Source organism: Cydia fagiglandana, chromosome 13 (assembly GCF_963556715.1).
Source record: "Cydia fagiglandana chromosome 13, ilCydFagi1.1, whole genome shotgun sequence".
Classification (NCBI taxonomy): Eukaryota; Metazoa; Arthropoda; class Insecta; order Lepidoptera; family Tortricidae; genus Cydia; species Cydia fagiglandana.
This window is the reverse complement of record NC_085944.1, coordinates 156,884-180,729: the sequence shown is the minus strand read 5'-3', so window position 1 is coordinate 180,729 and position 23,846 is coordinate 156,884. Positions and strand designations below refer to the sequence as shown.

The window sequence follows — 23,846 nt, the reverse complement described above, 5'->3', positions numbered from 1 at the left end:
AAGGTAGATACTGTTGCGATTTTATCTTCACTGCTTCTCTCCTCAGCGCTTGCAGTCTGCGCAGGTGTGGTGGAGCAATATTACTAAGGACTGGGAGCCACTGAAGCGGCGTTGACCTAATAGTGCCCGACACACATCTCATTGCTTCATGCAACTTAGTGTCCACTTTTTGAGTGTGTGCGCTACCTAGCCACACTGGGGCACAGTATTCGGCCGCCGAGAAAACCAATGCGGTAGCCGACGTGCGCAGGCAGTCAGCGGATGCACCCCATGTAGTGCCACAAAGTTTGTGAAGGATGTTATTTCGCGAGGCAACCTTCAAAACCACCTTTTGGAGATGTTCCTTGTAAGTCAACGTCCTGTCCAATGTCACTCCGAGGTACTTAGGGAACGGGTTGTGCTTTAGCAATTCTCCTTTGAGGAAGACGGTTGGTTGGTAGTTGGCAAGTCGGTTGTTAAGATGAAAACTTGCCACTTCCGTCTTGCTTGCGCTGGGTATTAGGCGCCACGCGTCGAAGTATTTATTGAGCACCACAAGGTCTGATGACAAAACTTCCTCACTCGACTTGAAATCTTTGCTTTGGTACACGAGGGCTATATCATCGGCGTATATGAATTTAGTAGACTGGGTAGATGGTAAATCATGAATATAAAGGTTAAATAAGCTTGGAGCAATGACAGAACCCTGTGGTAGGCCGTTGTTCAGTCGTCTCTTGCGGCTTTTGGCACCTCCCAAGTAGACCTCAAAATCTCTATCGCTAAGCATATTCATGATAATGTCTGCTATTTCTCTGCTTGGGATAGCTTTAAGGATCTTACACATCAGTCCTTGTTTCCAGACGGTATCATAAGCTGCAGTTAGGTCTACAAAGACCGCAGTAGACTTCAACTGTCTCTGGAAACCAGCTTCGATGTGATTGGTCAATGCCAGTACTTGGTCCGTGCAACTCCTTCCTCTTCTAAAACCAGCTTGCTCTGGTGGAATGACGGTCTCTATGTGCGGAGTAATTCTGGAGAGAATTAGGCATTCCAGTAGCTTGTAGGTTCAGCTATGATACTAACAAATATGTGCTGTTGTTTAAACAGCATAAATTAAACTATCCTAGAACTGATCCTTACCCGTGCGGTTGCCGACGGTCTCCGTTAAAAATGCTGCAATAAATTCTCATAACATCTAACCGCCTGTTCCTATATTTCCTTTTCCTACCATTTCAGTTATATTTTGACAAATCCAATCAAAATTGCATTTGTCTTGGCAAGTTTTGAGCTGTGGGCGGCTCGAGACTTATGTTATGTAACTCTGTTGTTGCTACTAAAGCGGCCCCCCGTCACGGCCCCCGGCGGATTCTGTCGACAAATTCTGCAATATAGTAGTCATAAATATGACTATTTTGAGCCCTCTAAAGTGAACCCAATCCCCGGGGGCTCCAGAAGGCCTCTGTTATCCAAACGCTCTGTTAAATGTGACCGCAAATGTAGCAACACAGCAATAACAAGAAACATTTATCAGACAAATTGCCACGCAGACCCGCGGAACCTCCTATAACCCTAAGGTAGGTACCGACATGCTAATAATAATATCGTAAATTTAATATGAAAGTCAATGTATTTTAAAGTACTTTGTATAAAAAGGACTAAGGCCCATTTCTCAAGCGATTTTAGACTTATGGGTCAAACAGATCACTGTGTTACGTTCTTTCCTGTGGACATACACAAAGTTAAGGGCTATAAAGGTTAATTTTCTTATTTAACCCTAACCCACGTAAAAAGGTCCTCCTTTTATTTACAGAACTATGATAAAATCATTACTTACATGCCCACAAGCTGTTAACTGTTGCCCACAGGAGAGAAAAATGTACAGCCGGCCTAGCCAAGGTTACAATCGCTATCGCTTCGACAACGAAAACCATTATGTCTCTCTATCACACTTCCATATTAGAGCGACAGTGACAGTTGCGTTTCGATCGCTACGGAGCGTAAGCGATCGGCATCTTGGCTACGCGGCCTGTTCGCGCAAACACGCTAGTTTTCTCTCCTGTGGGCAATAGTTAACAGCTTGTGGGCATGTAAGTAATGATTTTATCATAGTTCTGTAAATAAAAGGAGGACCTTTTTACGTGGATAAGGGTTAAATAAGAAAATTAATCTTTATAGCCCTTAACTTTGTGTATGTCCACAGGAAAGAACGTAACACAGTGATCTGTTTGACCCTTATAATAAAATTAGTCCCCAGTCTCTCACTTGGCATAGGTTACCATGATAATAAAATACAAACGGCGCAATTCGGGAAATGAATTTATATATTAATTGTAATTAGTAATTGAAATTAGATATGATATAGTAAAAATATATCTTTACTATATCGTATTTAGTTAATATCTAATTCATTTCCCGAATCGAGCCGAAAGTCTAATACCATTTAAGAAACAGGCCCCTGACTATACCGAATATGACCAGAGAAAGAGAATAGGGTATTTGGGGCGTAGGCATTTAATTTATAAAATTGAATCATTTTAATTTAATTCAATGTTAGTTATTAACTAAATACGCACATTTTAGGTTAACTAAATACGCATAACGCATTTCAAAAATAAATAACATATAATAAATTATGGATCTGCCATCTGTTCTTTCGTTGTTGAATTTTCATTTTCATACTATCACCGAAAAGTATTTAGGTACCTGAATTTTCTCCACTTGTAAAGTAACTATTTAGACACAAACAATATAAATCCAAATACATGTTTTACACTGCTTCATGTTAAATGCTTGTAGTTTTATATAATAAACAATAAAATTTATTTTATAGATAAGTTAGTTTATTTCTTTTATTATCTTAAAAATAAACATTTTCATTAATAAGATGTTGTTTTCGTAAAGGTTGCCTCTTTACGAAAACAACTAAAACCCGACCAAAAACAAGCGAGGTCATCATCAGTTCACGTCGCCCGCGGTGACGTTTCATTCATTGTCTTCTAAAATATTGTACATAGATAGGAAAAGGTAAACTAGGAAGTTTTTTTGTATATTGTGCTCATCTATTCTTCCATTTTTAAGAGTTGCTGTTGAGCAGTTGTTAATTGGAATAAGCAAGTCCATTACTTGAATCATTGGTCTCTCCCTGATAAACTTAAATTCTCGATTTTTGCTAATAATTAGACTAGTTTTAACTTAAAGGTGGTATAACAATGCAGCGCAACATTGCCGCTCTGCTGTAAACCGTAACGTCAAGATAAATAATTAAACAGTAATTGAACTCGCGGCGCGATTCGGGAAATGAATTAGAGATTTACTAGATATGAAATAGTAAAGATATGTGACGTTCCACGGAAAAAGTTACCATTACCCCGGCTGAATACTGGAGCGCCGTTAACAATAGCGTAAGCGCCAGCCGCCATAAGGTACCTTTTGCCGTGGAACGTCACACATCTTTACTATTTCATATCTAGTGAATCTCTAAGTCATTTCCCGAATCGCGCCGTCAACAGAAATAAATCGTGACCACACGCGAGCAGCGTGCAGGTAAGTAATGTCAACTTTAACAGCCGTATTCATAAAAAATCCTTAAATGAGGAATGATCAGCTTATTAGCTAATCCGCTGTTTAGGCTTAATAAGCCGTTGATAAGAACCATGATTTATAAACGTTTATTAGGGGCTTCTTAACTAATAAGCAGATTAGACGCGTTATGTTGGCATCTTGGCGCATCATAGACTAAAATATGGCTGAACATTAAATTAAAAAAAAAGTTTGACAGCAGCACTAGCGGCCAATCGTAATATCATGAAGAAGTTGATTTACTATTTTGACTAATTTTCGGAATTATCTCTTATTGAAATAGCTTCTGTAAATAATTAAAGATTGCTGCATGGCCGGAAATTTTATAAAACTTGGTGAGTAACTACGTTTACAGACAAGTATCTTATACAGCAACAAGTAATAATATGAGTTCACTGTAATGTTGATATACCTATATCTTATTGCTTTTAGTTTCAATATTATGTGGAATGGAGTCGAAAGAAGTGGGGTTCTTTCAAACTAACCGAGAAGTGCATAATTAGCGAAGAGAAGAAGTCGAAGCCAGATACCGTACCAGACCCCACTCGCCTCCGCAAGAAGAACCATTGAATAATGGTTCATGAGTTCACACTAATTTATTCTGGTTGCGGCAGAAATTCACAACGGGTCAACAAAACGAAGTCCATTCAGACTCACTAAATCAGGTATGAACAATGTCCTATACTTTCTTGTTTACCTTACATACCTGCAGTGTTTAGAGTTAGACAAAGAAAAGTCTGCAGCGATTTTGATGATAACTCTAGGTACAGTTCAAATTTTGGGCATGACCATCTATTTATAATATATTATAGACATAGGTACGTAACATAAACTGTAGTATCTGAACATGTTAAGATTGACACTTGCATTGACGGCTTTGACATTATTTAAAGGTTATAACACTTATAAATTTGGTAAATTTATCCGTGCTTTGTGGAGCTTGGTGTATTTGTTTAAAATTATGCATAGGTACCTACCTATTATAGGTATTATATTTCTTAACCATACAATGGAACCAAATGATAATTATATGTACAAGTGATGTTTTATTGTAACAAGCCGTTGTGTCGCGAGTTTACTTCTTGTCATCGTGTCATTAGTAATAATTTTGTAATGGTATTTATTTTATGCATGGAACAATGCGATGGTTATTATACTCGATCACCTAGCCAACCTACTTACTACGAGGAAGGATGGTTCACAAATTAGGCAGTATTTAAATACCAGTGTACAGGTGTGTGTATAGATACTGTGTACCTGCTGATTAAAAATAAGATGTTTTCTGCGTACAGTTGGTTATAATTAAGTTGGCTAATCTATATCTCATCAGACAGTTTGGACATCTATTCCAGAGAGTTTGCAAGGTCAATGTACAATGATATCATATTATAGTACCTAATAGGTAATGAATAATAAATGAAGTCATATTGATCTCTGTCTATAGCTTAAAATGATACTTAGTTACCATAACTATATTGAATCATGTGACCCTAACTTAAGTACATCCATTATATCATAAGCTAAAAATTAAAGAAAATTGTTGAATACAAAAATACTTTTATTCAAATTATTGCATCTTTTCAGATCCTGAAAGTACCATCATTAGCCACTGTTATTGTTGAATAACTCCAGGCTTTGGAAGAAAAGCTGTGGCCTGTGAACAGCTGTGAATATTGGTCAGAGAAGTGTAACTGACTCCGTACACTGCAAGTCCCAGCAGGAAATCAGCAAGAAACCTAAAAGAAAAAAAACATCAAAATGAAAACCTAGCTTGATTTAGGTTGAAGTAATAAAATTGTTCTAATTTAATTGGTGTTTTATTTTACTAATTAAATATATTTTTTGACTTGTTAAGGTTTGTACAATTTTTATTAATGATGTACAGTCACCTGCAATAATATGTTACACAACAAAGGCCCATAAGAGCATTGCACATTTTTGCAGCCTTCGAAGAGTAACATATTATTGCAGGCGACTGTACCCATATTGAAATACTCAAAATTCCATTTTTCTAATTACAATGCAATAAAATCTTAAATGTATCTAGCAGTCTAATAGGGATGTTTCCTGTACTTAAAATAAATTATGTCACACCATACCATGTATAAAATAAAGCACCAGATTATTATTAGAAAATAAATTTTCATATAAATACCATAATAGCAAATCATTTTGAGAGTTCTAAAAAGGAAAGTAGGACCCTATTTTGCACATATTTATGATATTCATGTGTTTGCAATATTGTTCTGATGAAAGTGTACAATTTATATAAAGTAAAGTAGATATTCATAGGTAAGTTCATGCTATGTACCTAGTTCAAAGAAGTTCAAAAATAATATTGGTAATTAATGGTTCTTATGTAGAATAAAATTAAAAGGTATTTTTGAATACCAGACAATGACAAGGACAAGTTTAGTGCTGCCCATCTGATATTAAGCACTGCAGCCTACAGGCAACTAGCGGAGTTACAAATAGCCGACAGTGCATTTTTGGGAGCACTGGAAACCTTAGCGTCAAGAACAGGTAGGTATAGAATCCAACCTGGATGACTATACTGAATAATTAGTTGACATAAATGAAACTTTCATTCTATAAAGTTCAGCTTGCAATATTTTTACCTGGAGGCCAAATTGTTATGCTCAAAGCCAATATTGAGCAAACTGCCTATGCAATGACTGCATATACCCGTGACTTTTTCAGATTTTTCATCACTTTACCAGACTGACAAGAGTGCACACTTCTTTTACCTGTAAATAAGTTGATACTTTTAAGTAGTGCCTACTTACCTGTGATATTTTTTATTAAACACAGTCGGTTAAATATGTCTATAAAACAAGTTAACTTATGGTAAATATTATAATCTCATTAGGTATAATGGTTAGTTATTCAATTGCAAACTATGAACGAGATTGATGTACTCTTACAGGGTCTATAATATTATATAGGTAGGTATAATGTGCGCAAGAAATGCAATTAAATTTAAGTTTGCGAAATGCGAACACCCTGATCTTAAATTAAAAACAACGTTTCTGGCAAGTGGTAATAATGAATAACTAAAGGGTTTACGCACAAATATAAGTAAGTCCTCGCCGTGTCCGACGATGGCGACTCCTCCAAATATTTTTAATTAGGAACATGGAACGCTCTAATATTACTTGCCAAGCCAAACTTGGTTTCGAAAATGCGATTGTATGGCGAGCAATGAAGCTGGCCCGCATAGATTTAAGTGAATCTGGCGGTTTACCTATTTCTCCAAACGCCTAATAGCTGTGAGGGAGGAACTCGCTCCGTTTATGATGCATTTTTCCGACTACGCGATCATAGAATTCTGTTGCCTTCTTCGATATTTTGGTTAAACGAAAATCACCATACACAAAATCACATAAACAACTTATAAAAAGCGGGATATTTAGGTTTCGCGCCATTTTCGCACTATATCCAGGTATGTAATACGTAATTGCACATATTAAAGTTGTTTTCCATTCACATTTGGGATTTTAACCAAAACGTACTATTTGCTCTTGCTCTTGTCACTCTTGCCAAAATCAGCTGTTTCGTGACCGCCATCTTGTAAAATAGCAGATAATAAACAGATAAAGAAGGGTCCTCGGCTCCGTAACTTTCCGAGGATTTAATAAAGAGATGATCAACTGTTTAGCGCTAAAAAGTGTTTATGAATCACGTTTTGTGACATCCGGTCATCAGCAACTGATGATCAATGCTCTAACTGTTTATGAATACGGCTGTAAGGCGATATGATTCGACTCATCAACGAATCTGAGGGGGTGAGGTGCGCGGCAAACCGTGAAGCCCCGCCCGCGCGTCCCGAACCGCTCGACGAGCACGTGAGCGCGCGCTGTGCGCGGCGGCGATAGCAAACGGGTCACAGTATAAGGATCTTATGATAGCAGTATTTTAACCATACCGTGCAAGGGTCACGTTTTTATAGTTTTTATTGTATATGTATATATTTTTTGCATTACGTGTTTCTGATCATTATATTTAGAATTATTATTTTTACAGAGCCATGTGTACTTATTATTTAGTGACCGGTAACAACGTTTTAATTTAATGGCAGCGTAGTAGAATTAAAGTACCGAAAGGAAATAAACATTTTAAGGTGACGGTCAATTAAGGTAAGGTATTGTTCATATAAAGATAAGGTATAGGTAGGTAGGTAGGTAAGGTAGGTAGGTAAGGTAGGTAGGTAAGGTAGGTAGGTAGGTAGGTAGGTAGGTAGGTAGGTAGGTAGGTAAGGTAGGTAGGTAGGTAGGTAGGTAGGTAGGTAGGTAGGTAGGTAGGTAGGTAGGTAGGTAGGTAGGTAGGTAGGTAGGTAGGTAGGTAAGTAGGTAGGTAGGTAAGGTAGGTAGGTAAGTAGGTAGGTAGGTAAGTAGGTAGGTAGGTAAGGTAGGTAGGTAGGTAGGTAGGTAGGTAAGTAGGTAGGTAGGTAGGTAAGGTAGGTAGGTAGGTAAGGTAGGTAGGTAGGTAAGGTAGGTAGGTAGGTAAGGTAGGTAGGTAGGTAAGGTAGGTAGGTAGGTAGGTAAGGTAGGTAGGTAGGTAGGTAGGTAGGTAGGTAAGGTAGGTAGGTAGGTAGGTAGGTAAGGTAGGTAGGTAGGTAGGTAGGTAAGGTAGGTAGGTAGGTAGGTAAGGTAGGTAGGTAGGTAGGTAGGTAGGTAGGTAGGTAAGGTAGGTAGGTAGGTAGAACCTTAATCAATCGGGGTGAGAGATTAGCATTTTACTCTTAAATACGACAACCTGATAAGAAAACGCAAACATAATCGAAGAGTTTGTATACTACATTGTAAAACACCGGTTGAGTAGAGAGTAATTTTTTTTTATCTACGCACATATCATTACTGCTCTAAAATGCATTCAGAAACCGTAGGAAATGACCAGCATTATCACAACCAATTTTACTATGAGAACTTTCTTATCTGTGGTAGTAGGTAAAATTTGTACTTTAAAGTTATAACTTTACAGATTTTTGTAAGGTTATGAGTTTTAAATTTGGAACAGCTGTCAAAACTCAAGTGGGTGTCTATTCTAGTATCCATAGATATTAAAACAATTATCGATACGAAACGTCAATTCGGTATATTTTTTTAATATAAACCGTACGACATTTGATCTCGAGTGGCATGAGAATAGGGACTTCATTCTTTTGTCTATGAATTAAAAAAAACTACGGATGCGTGACATTTGTGAAAAAAAGTTTTCATTTACCGCCATTTGACTTACAGTTTCATCTTTTAATTAGTTTTAGGTTATAAAATTGATTTGATAGTTGTTTTTAAACAAACTTTAAGCAAAAGTATCGTGTAAAATGAGTGATAAAAAGATATTTAGGAGCCGCCACCTCTCAAATCTGCGAGTTAAGTCAGACAGCAACGATGGATGTCGGTTGAAATATGAGGTTGGTGAATATATAATAGAAGGTAATAGTGTGTAGATAAAGTAGTGTATGTAACTGTACATAATTAGGCATTAAAACACTCGTGTGATCCTTTTAAGAAACTCACTTCGTTCGTTTCTTAAACCCACACTCGTATTTTAATGCCTTTCATTATGTAGCAGTCACATAAACTACTATTATATGACAAATGGTATTCGGTTTTTGAGTATCAAGGCATACCTAAATAAAGAACACTATTCAATAAATTTCAGCAAATCGCTTGAATACATCCCGAAAAACAATACATTAAAGAAAAATAATAATAAAATCATAAGTCAAAAACTGTCACTAGTAGGATGTTGATACTCAGCAAAAATATCCTTCATTATAAGAGGTACTCACAAAAAAAATAATTTAATTTTTTTTTTATCGGGCTTAGGGAAAACTCAGTTAAAGGTCAGATGGAGGAGCGGATGATGGAATTGAATTGATTGGCAGAGCTAGACAAAGATAAGTCTGCAACGATTTTGATTTGGTCTAACTTTTAACTTTTTTCATATTATGAGAAAGCCACATAGTGCTTTCGGTGGGGGGTGTTTAGTATTAATCCTTAATACCTACTGCCATACTGATTTACTTGAGGTAGCGAGGCTACTGGCCGGCGACACACAAGCAATGGTCTAAAAAGTAATAACTAACGGTGTCAGTGTCACCAAAACATCGCGACAGAAAGGATATCTGAATTCGCAAAATATACCATAAAACAGTGCCTTGAAATAACGAGGAAGCCAGCAGCGAGCAATCCACCCGCCGAGGCCTCTGCCAGCTGCAGACCACAAAATCCCGGTAAGCCCTTCTACAATCTGGTAAAGCAGTATAGTGTAGCGAAGGAACTAACTTAAAAAACTACAGTCCACTGGCTTTACGCCACACGTACATACCGTAATGTAACAAATTATTTTCAATATTATGTTTTGTTTCTTCCAAATATCTATTAAATAATTAACTGATTGTTGTTGAAAACCTGTTCAAGGACGCCGAATTAATATCTACTATTCCACGTCCTTGAACAGGTTTAAAACATCAATCATTTTCTTTTTCTACCAGATATGGTTCAGTCAAATTAATTTCTTCTACCTTTCTTAGCTAAACTCTAGTTCTACCTAAATTAGCCAGACTCTAAAACCAGTACAGGCAGCAGCAGATATAGATAAGCAGAATAACATGTTCAAAATGATCGACACAGACCTTAATTATCTTGACATTTCCGTGTCATCATTTTGATTACTAGGCCCCGTAGCTATTTCTGCTGCTGACTGTACAATCCAGTAAATTTTAGTGAAACTTTTATATTTTTATTCAGTCTAGCGTATGCTTTATGTTTATTTATTACTATCGACCCGCCCCGGCCTCGCGCGGGTTAACAAATCGCTTAATAATCCTATAAACTTTTGTATAGGATTTTGCTTTGTTCGTCATTCTCGCAGCTCGACTTTCGGCCTCGCCCAAAATTACTGGGGGTGGAGCATGCTTGGACATTCGAGATAAAGCTCCGGGCCTGACGACCCTCCGCGGGGTCGGCCTTCAGCCTCCTTCGGGCTCGCCTAACCTACTTGGAAATTTGAATTTGGCCTGTGTCCGCCGCCATTTTGGATTTTTCCAATTTTTTTTTTCACATAGTAATCTTGGGCCTCCAAGCTCGCCGCATGCCAAATCTCAGCGCACTCGGACCAACATGAAAAAAATTAAAAAAAAAAGTCGCCCTGTGTGATTTTTTTTAAATGCAGTTTGTTTTGTCTTGGGGCCCTCTATGACATTTGGTCGAGCACCCCCCACCCATCTTGCACCGTTTAAAAGTTGCCATACAAAATTAAAATGACCATTATTTCCGCCATCTTGGATTTTTTCCAAAAAAATTTTTTCATAGGAATTTAGGGGCCTCTATCTTCCGCCATGCCAAATCTCAGCGCGCTCGGACCAACTTGAAAAAAAAAAAAAAAAGTCGGCCATTTTGAAAAAATTTAAATGTATTTTGTTTTGTCTTGGGGCCCTCTATGACATTTGGTCGAGCACCCCCCACCCATCTCGCACCGTAATATGAATACTTTTTGAGATATTGGGGAAATTAAAGATCTCTACTTTCCCCCCTTTTTTTGCTTATAACTTTTGATATTTTGTGTGTGCTACTACACGCTTCGAATACATTTTTCTAGGCATTATGACGAATCTAATGAGGTATCACACGTATTTTTAGGAGTATTATCTATCTCTATTTTTCACCGTGTTCAGTTTCTCGAACAAGACTAATACAACCAAGCACAAGATGAACTGCCTGTAGGCACTTGGAACTCTCAATTATATTTAATTCATGTCGACCGTGGTCAAATATTAAAATTAGTGATATGTATTTAGTTCTTAAATAATTGTATTGCGATATGCTTATTATGGTAATTTTTTCAATTAATTCAATTTGACATTTTATATTTATATAAATTTATGATTATGATGATGAATTTGCACGCTTGACGGGCCTGGCACGTTGCATGCGATCCAAAGCCGGGCGCCTTCGGCATCCTCATACTAAAAGCGTAACACTATACATATATTGTAACATCCCCATACTGTGTCAATCCAAATAAATAATTTCTGATTTTCAAAGGAGTCAAAGAGCACGAAGGAATATAATCATTTTGCAGATCGGACGTAGGTATATCAGTAAAGGTGAAATACTGTAAATATATCATACTTACATACTCACAATTATATTATCTAGGAATATAATATTATTTACCTACATTGAAATTGGTTGCTGACCTAGTGAAAATACTGAAATATTTTAACTGTTGATGTAGTAAAGCTAGGCGCTTTCAACCACCTCGTAAAGTATTAGATGCTTCTGTTATCAGAAAGTGTGTTTTATAGCACTTAGTGACTTTTTCTTACGTTTCATATGCTTTGTTTCCCATTGTTTGTAAATGGTAAAATCACGTGACCGCGCGGAACACACTGACACAGGTCCGTCCTCTACAAGCGCTGCCGCGCGACTGAAGAGGGCGTAAGTGCGTTCGCGAGTGATTGCGCTTGCGGATTTAGTAGGTATTGAAACATAGAAATTATTTTAATGATGTTACCGAGACAAAGTGATCCAAAACGTCTAGATTATCTTATTACCTATACATTTGTGTAAAAAACAAGTCTAAAAAGTTTGTATTGTAGATATGGTTTGGATTTATTGTTAAAAAAAGGCGTAACTTTGGAATTTTTTTCTATCGAGCAAAGTTTATCTAATCATGTTTTTGAGATCCAAAACGTATCTGCCAGATCCTTAAGTATAAGATATATTTTTTTCACAATTTTAAAACATTGTTTCTTATATTTCTAATGGATTCAAAAAACTGGTTCGCTTAGCTCCTACGGAAAAAGCACGCCTTAACTGAACGCTTTCGATGGCACTTCGCAAAGTGCAGCGCGCCGTCTCCAGCCGCGCTGCAGAGAAACCCGCATTTTGACACTTTTATTATGATAATATGACGAAAATATGGATGCTTTATATTTTATTTATTTATCTATAAATATGAAATATTGTAAGGATTTATTTTGGTCCCTCGCAAGTTCTTGGCTTTTGTCCAGTTACAGTAGTGACACACACAAACAGGACACACATAAAAACATAAGTATTGGATTTTGTTATTATTATGGAGGCATTTACTAAGTAGAACTTTTCTTGAACCCCCCAGCAGGTACGTACATATTTTTGAGCAACTATTTAAGATCCAAATTCAAAAACACCTGCTTCGAAGTCTAAGCCTAAGTTGACAGTAACTTTTTTCTAAAAAAAATAGGTAGGTATATAGTATATTTATATCTTACACAAATCAACCTAGTCCCACAGTAAGCTCAGTAAGCTTAATATTATATACTATAACTATATACCATAATTAATATTCATTAAAAACAATATGATATTTTATTTAATAAAAATATAAAACTACTTTCACCAAATTTTTAATTAGGATATCCACAACGCAGCCTTCGTCAGGTGGCTACAAATGCAAATCCGCAACATGCTTCGTCCAAAACAAACAAATGATGATATCCGCAACAGGCTTCGTCATTTTTTTTTTATATATATAATATTATATACTATAACTATATACCATAATTAATATTCATTTATTTATATTTCACTATCAATTTAAATACTTCCAAGTTTTACTGCCAGGTGGCAGCGCTGACCGGTGTGTCGCATAAAAGCCGGCTTTTAATCCCGGCGGCCGTAAAAGCCGAGGTTTACGGCCGCCGCCGTGACACTGAGAGTGCCGCCACCATAACCTCGGAATTAATACCTCGACAACTGACGTGGTCCAATCATTTATTTGAATACTCATTCATAATAATTAGAAATGCAGTGCATCCGTCACTAACAAGTCGTAAGAGTGTGTGGTTGCCATCCGAACGTCACCTCAAGATACAATTCTGATTGCGACTGATTGAATTCATGTACTGCTGCAGTCACAATCAAAATGAAATCATAATTCACAATGGCAGTAAAAAGCTGAGGTATACGGCGTCCGCCATAACCATATCAGTGGAAAGCAAACAAGCAGTAAATGCGCAGGGAACGGTGTTGTGTGTGTGATTGGAAAATGTCCCCGCGGGCGACGTCGCCATTCAAACGGTTTGTTTTGATTTGTGATGTCAAACATGACGTTATTATGTTTTAACCTACTTCTAACAAGTTGTTATGTTACAATCTGGTGGTAAAATGATTAAAATGTACATTCGTTGCTTAAGAAATTGTATCTTTGTACATTGTAGATTGTAGAAAATATAGAAATTGACCTTACAAAATGATGCATTATTACACCATTAAACTTACCATTATGAACCTTTAGTGCCTAGTTTCTGCATACCTATCTTGGTCGACATAGTGGCTATCCTGTTTCCGAGCCCATTTCAGATTTAGCAGCAAGGCCGTTTCGCGACTACAGCGGAAACAACAAGCGATAAATGTCGATAAACACCGCAAGTGCTCGCTCTACACCCGGTCAAGAGCAATTAAAGTGGGTCATTTTGAACAGAAATGTGTATAGTATGAGAGAGCCGCAATATATCCACTTCAAATCTGAGTTAATAATACATATTATATTTATTAAAATTCACAGCACATATGTATAACTTTTCAAATTGTTTTAATTAAACTCATTAAAACTATCTATTCCTAATACTTAGTAATAAAGATGCATGAGGATAGCAAGTTGTCAGAATTGTTAACAAGGGTAAGAGTGTATTTAGACGTTGACTCTTAATAGTTTTCTACTTTTATGTCCTTACCTAACTTGTTCGAGCCGTCCACACATAAATACATCTCTTTTTACGCCCTTCCCCACGACATAACTCGTTACCTCCACACTCGATTGACGTAGGTACACAAGACAAGTCAGCTACATTTTTATACAAATTCTACGCTGTACTGACTTTTAGACTTTTAGAATCCGATAAAGGGTCCCAACCCGCGACAGTTATTAAAACTTTCCCAAAGTCAAGGGATTAATGAAAGGATAAACTGGGGATTCGGGATAATCACTGAAACAGGCTTCAAGTAAAGTTGTTCAACAAAATTAGAGATTATTATCTGTTGGAAGGCATCCAGGACGAAACACGTATTCATTTAATAATAACGGAATTAAGAGTGATTTCGTCAAAAGCTACACCGTATGTCCCCTAAATCTTTGCCATTGGTTATGGTGCGACTCTAACCTCTTACAGCTATACTTAGTGTAGAAGAACAAAACAAGAATACAATACAATACATTAATATTATTGAATGATTTTCCTCTAAAATTATCCATTAATTTTAAACCTTATTTGACAGTCTGCAACGTAATTAGATTTCATAAAACGTTCCACGTAAATTAAAATCTAATAATAACTACTAAAGTGAGAGGGAAGGTTTTAGTTACGGTAGGTAAGTATAGCGTGAAATTAAAATACTAAAAGCACTCCAACTCATGCTTATGCCTACTTTTGTAGAGATACCTAGCCTGGAACAGACAGAAATAAAGAGATTAAATAGATAATTGCTACAGATTAGACGACAAAACGATTCCCATGCTAATGTGGCTAATGAACATGCAAATAATAAGATGATAAGGGAAAATAATCCCAATAGTTTGGCATTTAAGGAAAACTGCCTACACGTACACTACACCTACAGCCCCATATGACGGAAGTGTGGGAGGACTTCTAACAGTATTATCATTTAAAGTGTTGTTGTAATTGGAGCTAATAATATCCCTTCTGTTTTTTTTATTGTTTGTTTTTATATTTTCCTAACATCGATAATACCTATTTAAATACAAAGCGAATGTTAAATATATATGTATAAGTATACTTTGCCTTGGACGGACTAATCCCAATAAGGCCTTAATAGTTTCCCCTCTGGGTTAGAAGGTCAGATAGCAGTCGCTTTCGTAAAAACAATCAATCCATTCTTAGGATTATTTGTCAAGCGGAATCCAGGCTCCATAAATGCGGGGATAACGCGAGGAAGAAGAAGAAGATTACATTTGACGGTATCAACTTGCACGCAGTACCTAAAAACATAGTTATAGTTGAGTCCCTCGCCGTACAGTCACCATCATATATATCGGAGCGGCCAAGGTGCTCACAAATATCTGAACGCGCCTCTATTGTCAAGGCGTTAGAGTGCGTGTTCAGATATTGTGAACACCTTGGCCGCTCCGATATATCTGATGGCGACTGTACATACAATTCTCGTGAGATCACTTTTGAGCTCTAGTGAAACATCTATTGAGTTATTCTCTGATAGTTGGTGGATGTAAAACATCTTTGACCATTGTGTTAATTTCAAAGCCATAAGAGTATTGTGGCGGTTTCCGTAAACTTGACGAAGAGGATTGTCTATGGATAAGAGGCAAAGTTGCCCGGGTGTGCGGTAACGAGCCTCCACAAATTGTGCCGATAAATTGTAAAGCTTTATGTGTCGCCCTCGGGCCGCTACACATACAAATTACGGAAAGGTATCTGCCCCAGTAATAGACGTATATTTGTGTAGAACACGTAAGCTCATTTATTTTATAACCGAAAATGAACATGTTTTCATTATTAATGCAAGCTAGCAAATATAAAGGTGGCTTAAGCAAGCAAGTAACATACGCTTGATCACTTAAGCGTAGCTTAAAAGCATAAAGGTAATATACGCTTGATCACTTAAGCGTTCTTGGTGCTAAAATCACTGTAGCTCACTACTTATGGTTTTTTTAAATAAATTATGGATTTACGGGATTTTAAATGCTCTAATTATTAATTTCCATAGGAATTATATTTTGTTATTAAAATCTAAAACTAACAATACATTAATTTACCGGTAATACGAAGGTCTCCGAGAACTTTCTGTGTTTGAAATAAAGACCTTAAAGGGGCCCAGGCCCACTGATTAGCAGTCCGCCGGACGATATCGGCCTGTCAGGGCTGTCAGTTAAACGCAAAATACTTTTCCTGGTGCATTCTTAAGAATCCATCACAGGTCATTTGCTAACCTATCCTTACCTATGGTAAGGTTTTGGTTGGTGCGGTGCAAGTGAAGTCTATGCAGCTACATGTCTGTGCTTCCACCGTATTAATACCGAGCGAACGCTCCGTTCTCGGTCGACAAACAATAGGAATCTTATTCCCGAGAATAAGATATGCTCTATTCCTTTTGGTTGAAAAAGCGTGGGCTAAATCTTGACTAAAGTGACCTTGAGACACTTAACAACTTAGCGTTATTGGAGCGCCTTCTTAAAGCCTAGGTGTTAAATTAATTTTGTATTAAAAAGAAATGTGAAACGTCTGCAAACGATGCCTTAAAGCTTAGAAATAAATTAAAAGTGTAAAAATTGACTGTCTCGAGCGGGGCTCGAACTGGCGATTCGGGATCACGGCGAGCCCATCTACCGAGACTTCACCCGAGGACTGCATATAAGTTCTTAGTATTCCTATAGCATCCTATTGCACCGGAGGGCCATGTGTCAGTCCCGTTCGATGTGAACACACCATATCGGCACTTCGGTACCACCAGGTGAGATTGTGGTCAAATGCTTACCTTTATCCAATAAAAAAGCTTGTTTATAATGTTTTTATTTTTCAAATAAAATATACTAGTTTAACCCGAGCCCACAACTCGTCAGTGGTGGAAAATCAATTGTAATAACACCTTCTTCGGGCATTACGCACGGTTCCTGCGCTTACACAAGAAAGGTGAGAATATTGTTTTGAATACAGGATTCAATTTCGCATTTTAATGTATTTTTAGTGCTCATAATCTGAAATTGCAATACATTACTCGTATTTATCTTTAAAGCAGGCTGAAAGTGAACTTAAAATCTTATAAGGGTACTTTCAATTATAATTGATAGTACCCCCCAAAATACTATAAAGGTTTGTCGGTTTATACAATATTTGGAAATATTGCGGCAGCAATGCAGCCGACAGTTATGTCATTCTGCAGCGGTTTCATGGTTGCATTTTTAGCACCTGTCATGACATGTGTCATTTTCGCACTTACATATTTGTTAGAACGTGGCAGGCATCGTGACAAGAGCTGACCATATTATTAGTCCTACTGATAAGAGTGTATGTTCCTATTGGCCTGAAAATAATTTGTACCTAGTTAGGTAACAGGCGTGACGTGACGTTATCACTTCTGTAGGTATGTATTAATTATAATAAGTAAGTTTGTTAACAGATTGGGTAATTTCCGGGTCAAACCACGAAGTGTGCTTATAACTAGTTGGAAACTTATGTTGTGTTCACGGATAGAATATTTGAAGAACAGAGTTGCCACAGCCACGAGTATCAACAAGTCTTGATTGATTGGTACACCGATTTGAAAATTCAACTCTGAACTTGTGCAGACTTAAGGATGATTCACGTTAGACCGGGCCGTGTCCGGGCCGGAACTTCTGGCGCATCGTTTTCTATGCGCCGAAAAACATCATTGCCTGTCATGTCAGAAAAGTAAGGCCCATTCACGGCCCGGTCTAACGTTAGTCATCCTTTAGACTGTCTCGTCAGAAACACCTCACCGCAATAAACTCCTCGTGCCCGAGAGCCGTGTGTGACGCCTTCGAGTAAACAATGGAGACGTGTTTTTATGTAATTGTCGTGTCCGCCCAATTATTTCACAATTGACAAAAATTCCACGATTTAGAAACAATCATGTGGCTATTGTAAATGTCTATTCACAGCATTCGCATACTAACAACGTGATTCACAATTTCATCAGATAATAGACGAGCGAACGAATCGCCTGATGGTAGGCAACGGTCTCGTAGTATGTACTAGAGGGGTTGCAATTGCGTTACCGGACTTTAAGATTCCCATCTTAGAGTAGGTTAGGTATGCTCTTTTCTTGAAGGTTTGGTGGAGATTTTTCTTTTAATGCAAATAATGGTATTGCAGGGTGTCCTTAGACGACGGTGTCAGGCTCGTTTGCTTCCAAATATTTTTTTTTGGTACTTATTTCCCTTCGAATGTGTTTCAAATAAATAAATAGATTAGTTTGTGTTTTATTAAACGCGCTCAAAAATAGGGGCAAATAATTAAGGAACTTTTAAGATAATACCTACTTCATTTCATTAATACGAATACGATGAGCCCCGGGATGACGGCAGTTATATAGAAATTCTCCAAATCGCAGAGTCAAATGAAGTAAAGTTGTGAAACTTGCGAAGTATTCTGTGGGTGGCTAATTGCATAATAGATCACCGCTCTCCAGATCCCGCCGAATAAAACATATATTCGTATACGGATCGTTCACCATCTTCGTACTTATATATTTATGTAAATAAAACAACCAAACCTTAACTCCGTTTTTTTGTTAAGTAACGGTTTAATTCTCTACAATTATGTTGACCCGCGTTGCACGCTTAATTAATATGGATAAGTATTATGAAGCAAAATAAACAGACACAATAGAGTGAGATAGAACTCTTTTTGTCATGGATAAAGCAAGGTTATATAAAGTGTTCTAATTTTAGGGTGACCATGCATGTCTTAAAATAGGTAATAATTATAAAACTTTTTTTTTATACTGAAAAAGAAAATAACATTAATCTCAAATACTGACACGAGACAATAGCTTATCATTTACTGAATGCCTAGGGTTGATCGTGCTCACGTCTCATGAATCAGTAAATCACGCGGTATTTTCTTCTGAATAGGGGATCTGTTGGGAGGTAATCTGCCTCGCACGCATCCACCTGTTGATGCTAAACTCCTCTTTATTGCTTTTCAACATTCATTACGGAGCTTCCGTGGGTGACTATATATTGCTCTCATAATTGTTATTGCCATTATATTACCTTTGAGGAAGATTGAACTTAATTAAGGATGTTTATTAGGGAAAATGATCCAACTCACAAAAATCTGTCAATATATTTTTGAAGTGAAAACTTCTTTAGCTGCGCTGGACACTTTTTGAGGTGGGGAAAAAATTATAAACCCGAGACAGCGATCACGTGACCGTAACGTTTAGATGGCCACTCATTTAGATGGCATTTAAATCAATAAAGAAAAACTCAATGACATTACATGAAAAAGGCTCTAATCTTGTACGGGTTGAAATAGGAGGATCTCACAGTTACATTCTAACTTTATATCACTCAAATATAATGCAATAAAGGTACATCTTGATGAAATCGCTAATAAAAGTGAACTCTAGTACTGGTGGATAAAACTCGAATTATATTTAGATGCGAGGTCTGGAAGGTAACTTTACAATTTCCATTCGAATTTTAAAGCAATTTCGGAACTAAAGTTTTTCAATAGAAAGAGGATGGGCCAATTGTACATAGTGCTGCAGACATTTTGGACTAGTCATTGAGTTTTTTACTTCTGTCGGCACTCCCGGAGTGCAACCCGTTGTTTTTTTTTTATTTTCTGTAAGGACGAACAAAAGTCTTTATTGTCGATCGTACCTATTTAAGCAAGCTAGATTCGACCCATTTCTTATTATTCCTAATAGCACATACAACATACATCGAGCTGATCTGATGATGGACATAGGAGGTGGCCATAGCAACGTGATAAAACAATGCAATCTAATTGTGTTAGGGTTTGTTAGAATGACTCTATGAGTATTAGTTGCCTGTTGAAAGAAGAAACAGCCATAATAGCTTGTATAACAAGTGAACAAAAAATAACCAAATCAGTTTACCCGTTTAACAGCTACTTAAAGTGTCACAGATCTCGAAAAACCACTTTTTCGGCGTCACGGGTTATATATAAGTACTTGCTAAAGTACCTAATTCTGCTGTAGGTACCTACTATTGTCTTCGTGTATCACCTTCACCTATGCCATATTTGTCTTTCACGTCACGTCGATTTGATACACGCTCCGCGGCGCAGCTAGACGTGGTAATAAAGCATTTTATTACTAATATAGTCAGCAGAGCTATAAAAAAATGTAATTAAGGAGCTGCAAAAAAACCTTAATAGAAGCGAGAATAATGGAAGCTGAAAATGAGGAATTTCCGTGGGTATTTTATAACGAGTTACCTTTATAGGTAACAGGTTCTGTTTTTGCCTGCGATTTCGTCTGCTTGGGACTCGCAATTAAGTAGGTACCTACGAGTACCTACTAATTACGACGAGTAATTAAGTATACCTTTGTAATGTGCCAAATGAAAATGTACCTCTTTGTTTGTGTTAAGTCATAAGTTATTTATTTGCGAAATATAGTGTATACATAGGATGTTACATTTCATAGTTAAGTGAGCCAAGCTACCTTGTCACACTGTGACAATGTTAATTGTATGCCTAATACTAAACATGTCATTGCGCATTGTCAGTTGCCATTTTATATATTGTATATATGCAAGTATAAAATATATATTATGTATATTGTATATTTATTTGTGTATTAGGTTTTGTTGTAATAGTTATATAAGTAGTATGTAATATGTGTGTTTGTGTTTAATAGTCTCCATATTTCACTCCGTGCACTACCTGTTGACTTTTGTTTGAGTTATACATTTCCTGCTACCCAAAGGTTGTCTGGAAGAGATCGCTTTTTAGCGATAAGACCGCCTGTTGTTACCGGGTTCTATTGTTCCACTAAAATTTCTTTGTAATTTTACATGTATGTAAGATGTATGATTATTGGTGCAATAAAGAATATTTACTTAGTTACTTAAACATGCACTTCGATAATATCTAAAATTAATTCATATTTAAGTACATAACAATAATACATACTAACATACAAAATAACAAAGTTCAAAACTGATTATTTGGTATAATACGAATTAATTGAGATATCACAGATTTTTAGGTAAATATATCAATGTTTTTATATAAATTGCTCTCTCTTACAATGTTTCAACAAACAGCCCCAATTTGACTCACTATTCTCATATTTTTTTTTAATTATTTTAATACAGGTACAGATCTAAAATAATATATATTATGTAATTTATACTTATAATTTTAATTGAACGTCTTATTGCTTATTACTCAAAGTAAAGTAAATAAGGATATCCTTTTTCGTCGCTATAAAAAAAAAAACAGATATTCATAATTTATGGACGTACTCGACTGTGTATTTCTTTAACAATCTAGCTTCTTGTGAAAAAATGTACAAAGCGAAAAACTTCCTAAAAACTTTTCCCACCGGCTTTTAAGAGAACACAAGAAATATCTAATCTTCCAAGTTTCTGAAAACGTTTTATGAATGTAAACTACTTTTTTATGGTGGTTTATGCTCTTTAAGCCCTTTTAGGTACCTATGGGTATTTACACAAACTTTAGTCGACAGTTTACTTCGCAATTTTTCGATTCAATTTAATTCAATGCATTTATTTCATGTAACCAAGACACATTTTATTAGTAACACTTACAAACTAAGGGGTTAGTAAGTAGACATTGAACTTTTGTCAATCGTTTTCCCTACTAAAATTTCCAACAATTACTTGAATAAGAAAAGTACTTATGTTATAAAAGAATTGTTTATTTAAAGCTCCATATATCCTTCATTCAGTTGAGGTGATCCTGTGAGGATGTGCATTGGAGTAACGAGTGAAATCAGGTTACAAAGAGTATCTGCCGTTCCCCTGGCTGCAGTTAGGAAGCCACCCTGCTAGTTGTTACGACTAGTTTCTCACCGTATGTTATTCGTTACTAAATACATGCAGTACAAAAGCGATGAAACTATTAAACTATAAAGTTAAAGGAAGGCGGAAAATGCCGGTGGTCAATTTCACTGTGATAGCGGGACAATAATTAAATTATGCGCGTGCGATAGAGATAGGAAATGAGGGTCAATGTATGAAATTCTTTGTGTTTTTACTTTAGAAACAGGATTTTAAGAAGCGTAGGTACAATTTCTCCATAAAACAACGCCAACTAGTTTTGTGTGGGTTCGTTACAATTATTTTGTATGTGTAAAGAAAAGTACAATCAGTGGTAAAATTTTGTACCAATAATGAATTTTGTGCCAAAAACTTGAGGTTTTTTCCAAATAGCTACATTCTCCGGCGCTGTTCAAGCAAACCGAATGAAACTTCGAGCTACCGACGGAAACACGATACGTAACGCGGAACGTGTTCCGATTGTACGCGCCTCCGGGCTTTGACTCACTGGCAACCAAGGCTCTCCTATCTACTTCAATCGCATCAAATCTTTTAAATGTTTTTGTTTATTTTTTAAAGTAACCTAAGGAGCAAAACACAATATTATGAAATAAGAAAAACGTAATATAAGTTTTTTGAACTTTCTCAGCGATTTATTTCCAAAATATCACCTTCTAAGCGCCAGTTGCACCACTTGCACCAACCACACTGATCAACATCACTCAACAGACAACTGTTAAAATTCCCATACATAAATTTTATTTAGCGAACGCTTTAACAGTGACATACGGTTTGGTGTAACCGACCCTAAGTAAGTAGATTATAATTAGAGCTTTCAGATAAGGAAACTTTCTATGGAAACTTCACCAAAATACTAGTCTGGTTATTGAGGAGTGCTAGTCGTAGTTGAAGTGGCTGGAGTGCATGAAGTCCTACTTATTCAGCAAGTCTCTCCCTGGAAACTAAACACTGACGTCTTATCGTACTCGGACCTAGTCGATAAGTTTGCCTTCGTAAAGCAAACACCGGCGCGTTGAGAGTTACCTCTCGTAACTATGTATTGTGTACGTAACGTAACTATCTCAAGATAGGAAAAGGCCAATTCGAACGTACACTATCATCAAATTGAGATCTAAATGAAGAAGTTATTTAGGTATCAGCCGCGAGTGCATTTCACTCGTAAGTACTTATCGTAGACATTATTTCGATGTTTATACATATGTGCGTGTTTCCTATATTGAAAGATATGAGAAATAATAAATTAACTTTTTTTTTATACCACTTATTGAATGAAACAGCTCCAAAGCGAAGCGGAATCATGCGACTACCTGCTAAATTAAATGTCAGTCAACATCCGGGTGTCTGACAGCCGTTCCGGAAAGTGAGTCGATGGCCTTCGCCATATGTTCTCATTCCCAGAAAAACAATCGGCGACAAACTTTTTAAAATGACGTGTATTAAACCAACGAAATGCGGCTAATATTTTAACTACGAGGCGATATTGTTCGACCACGTGTAATACATAGTACAATTTTTATACAGATCAAAATCTTATGTTGTGGATACAGACGACTACCCATGGATACACAATATTAGTATTTTTGCGCATTCAATTCGGCCCTGTTATAATTATTTAATCCGTATGAAAATTAACAGTGCCGACTTAATCCGTATGAAAATTAACAGTGCCGAGTACCCGGTGCCGCAATATGCTACATCAGTCGCAATCAGAAAGTAACCTTAAGGAAAGTTTTCATGGCATT

General features: G+C 36.7%; 2 long non-coding RNA genes across 2 annotated transcripts; one reads left to right on the top strand and one right to left on the bottom strand.

Annotated features, from left to right (window-relative positions):
- Positions 1–3,848: 3,848 nt before the first annotated feature.
- LOC134669762 (uncharacterized) lies at positions 3,849–5,412 on the top strand. Its single transcript, XR_010098974.1, has 3 exons — positions 3,849–3,893; positions 3,991–4,223; positions 5,143–5,412. It is a non-coding gene; the product is annotated as an uncharacterized LOC134669762 (long non-coding RNA).
- Positions 5,096–7,242, bottom strand: LOC134669761 (uncharacterized). The gene is made up of 3 exons (XR_010098973.1): positions 6,803–7,242; positions 6,177–6,305; positions 5,096–5,294 (listed from the first exon to the last, which is right to left on the bottom strand). It is a non-coding gene; the product is annotated as an uncharacterized LOC134669761 (long non-coding RNA).
- Positions 7,243–23,846: the final 16,604 nt, after the last annotated feature.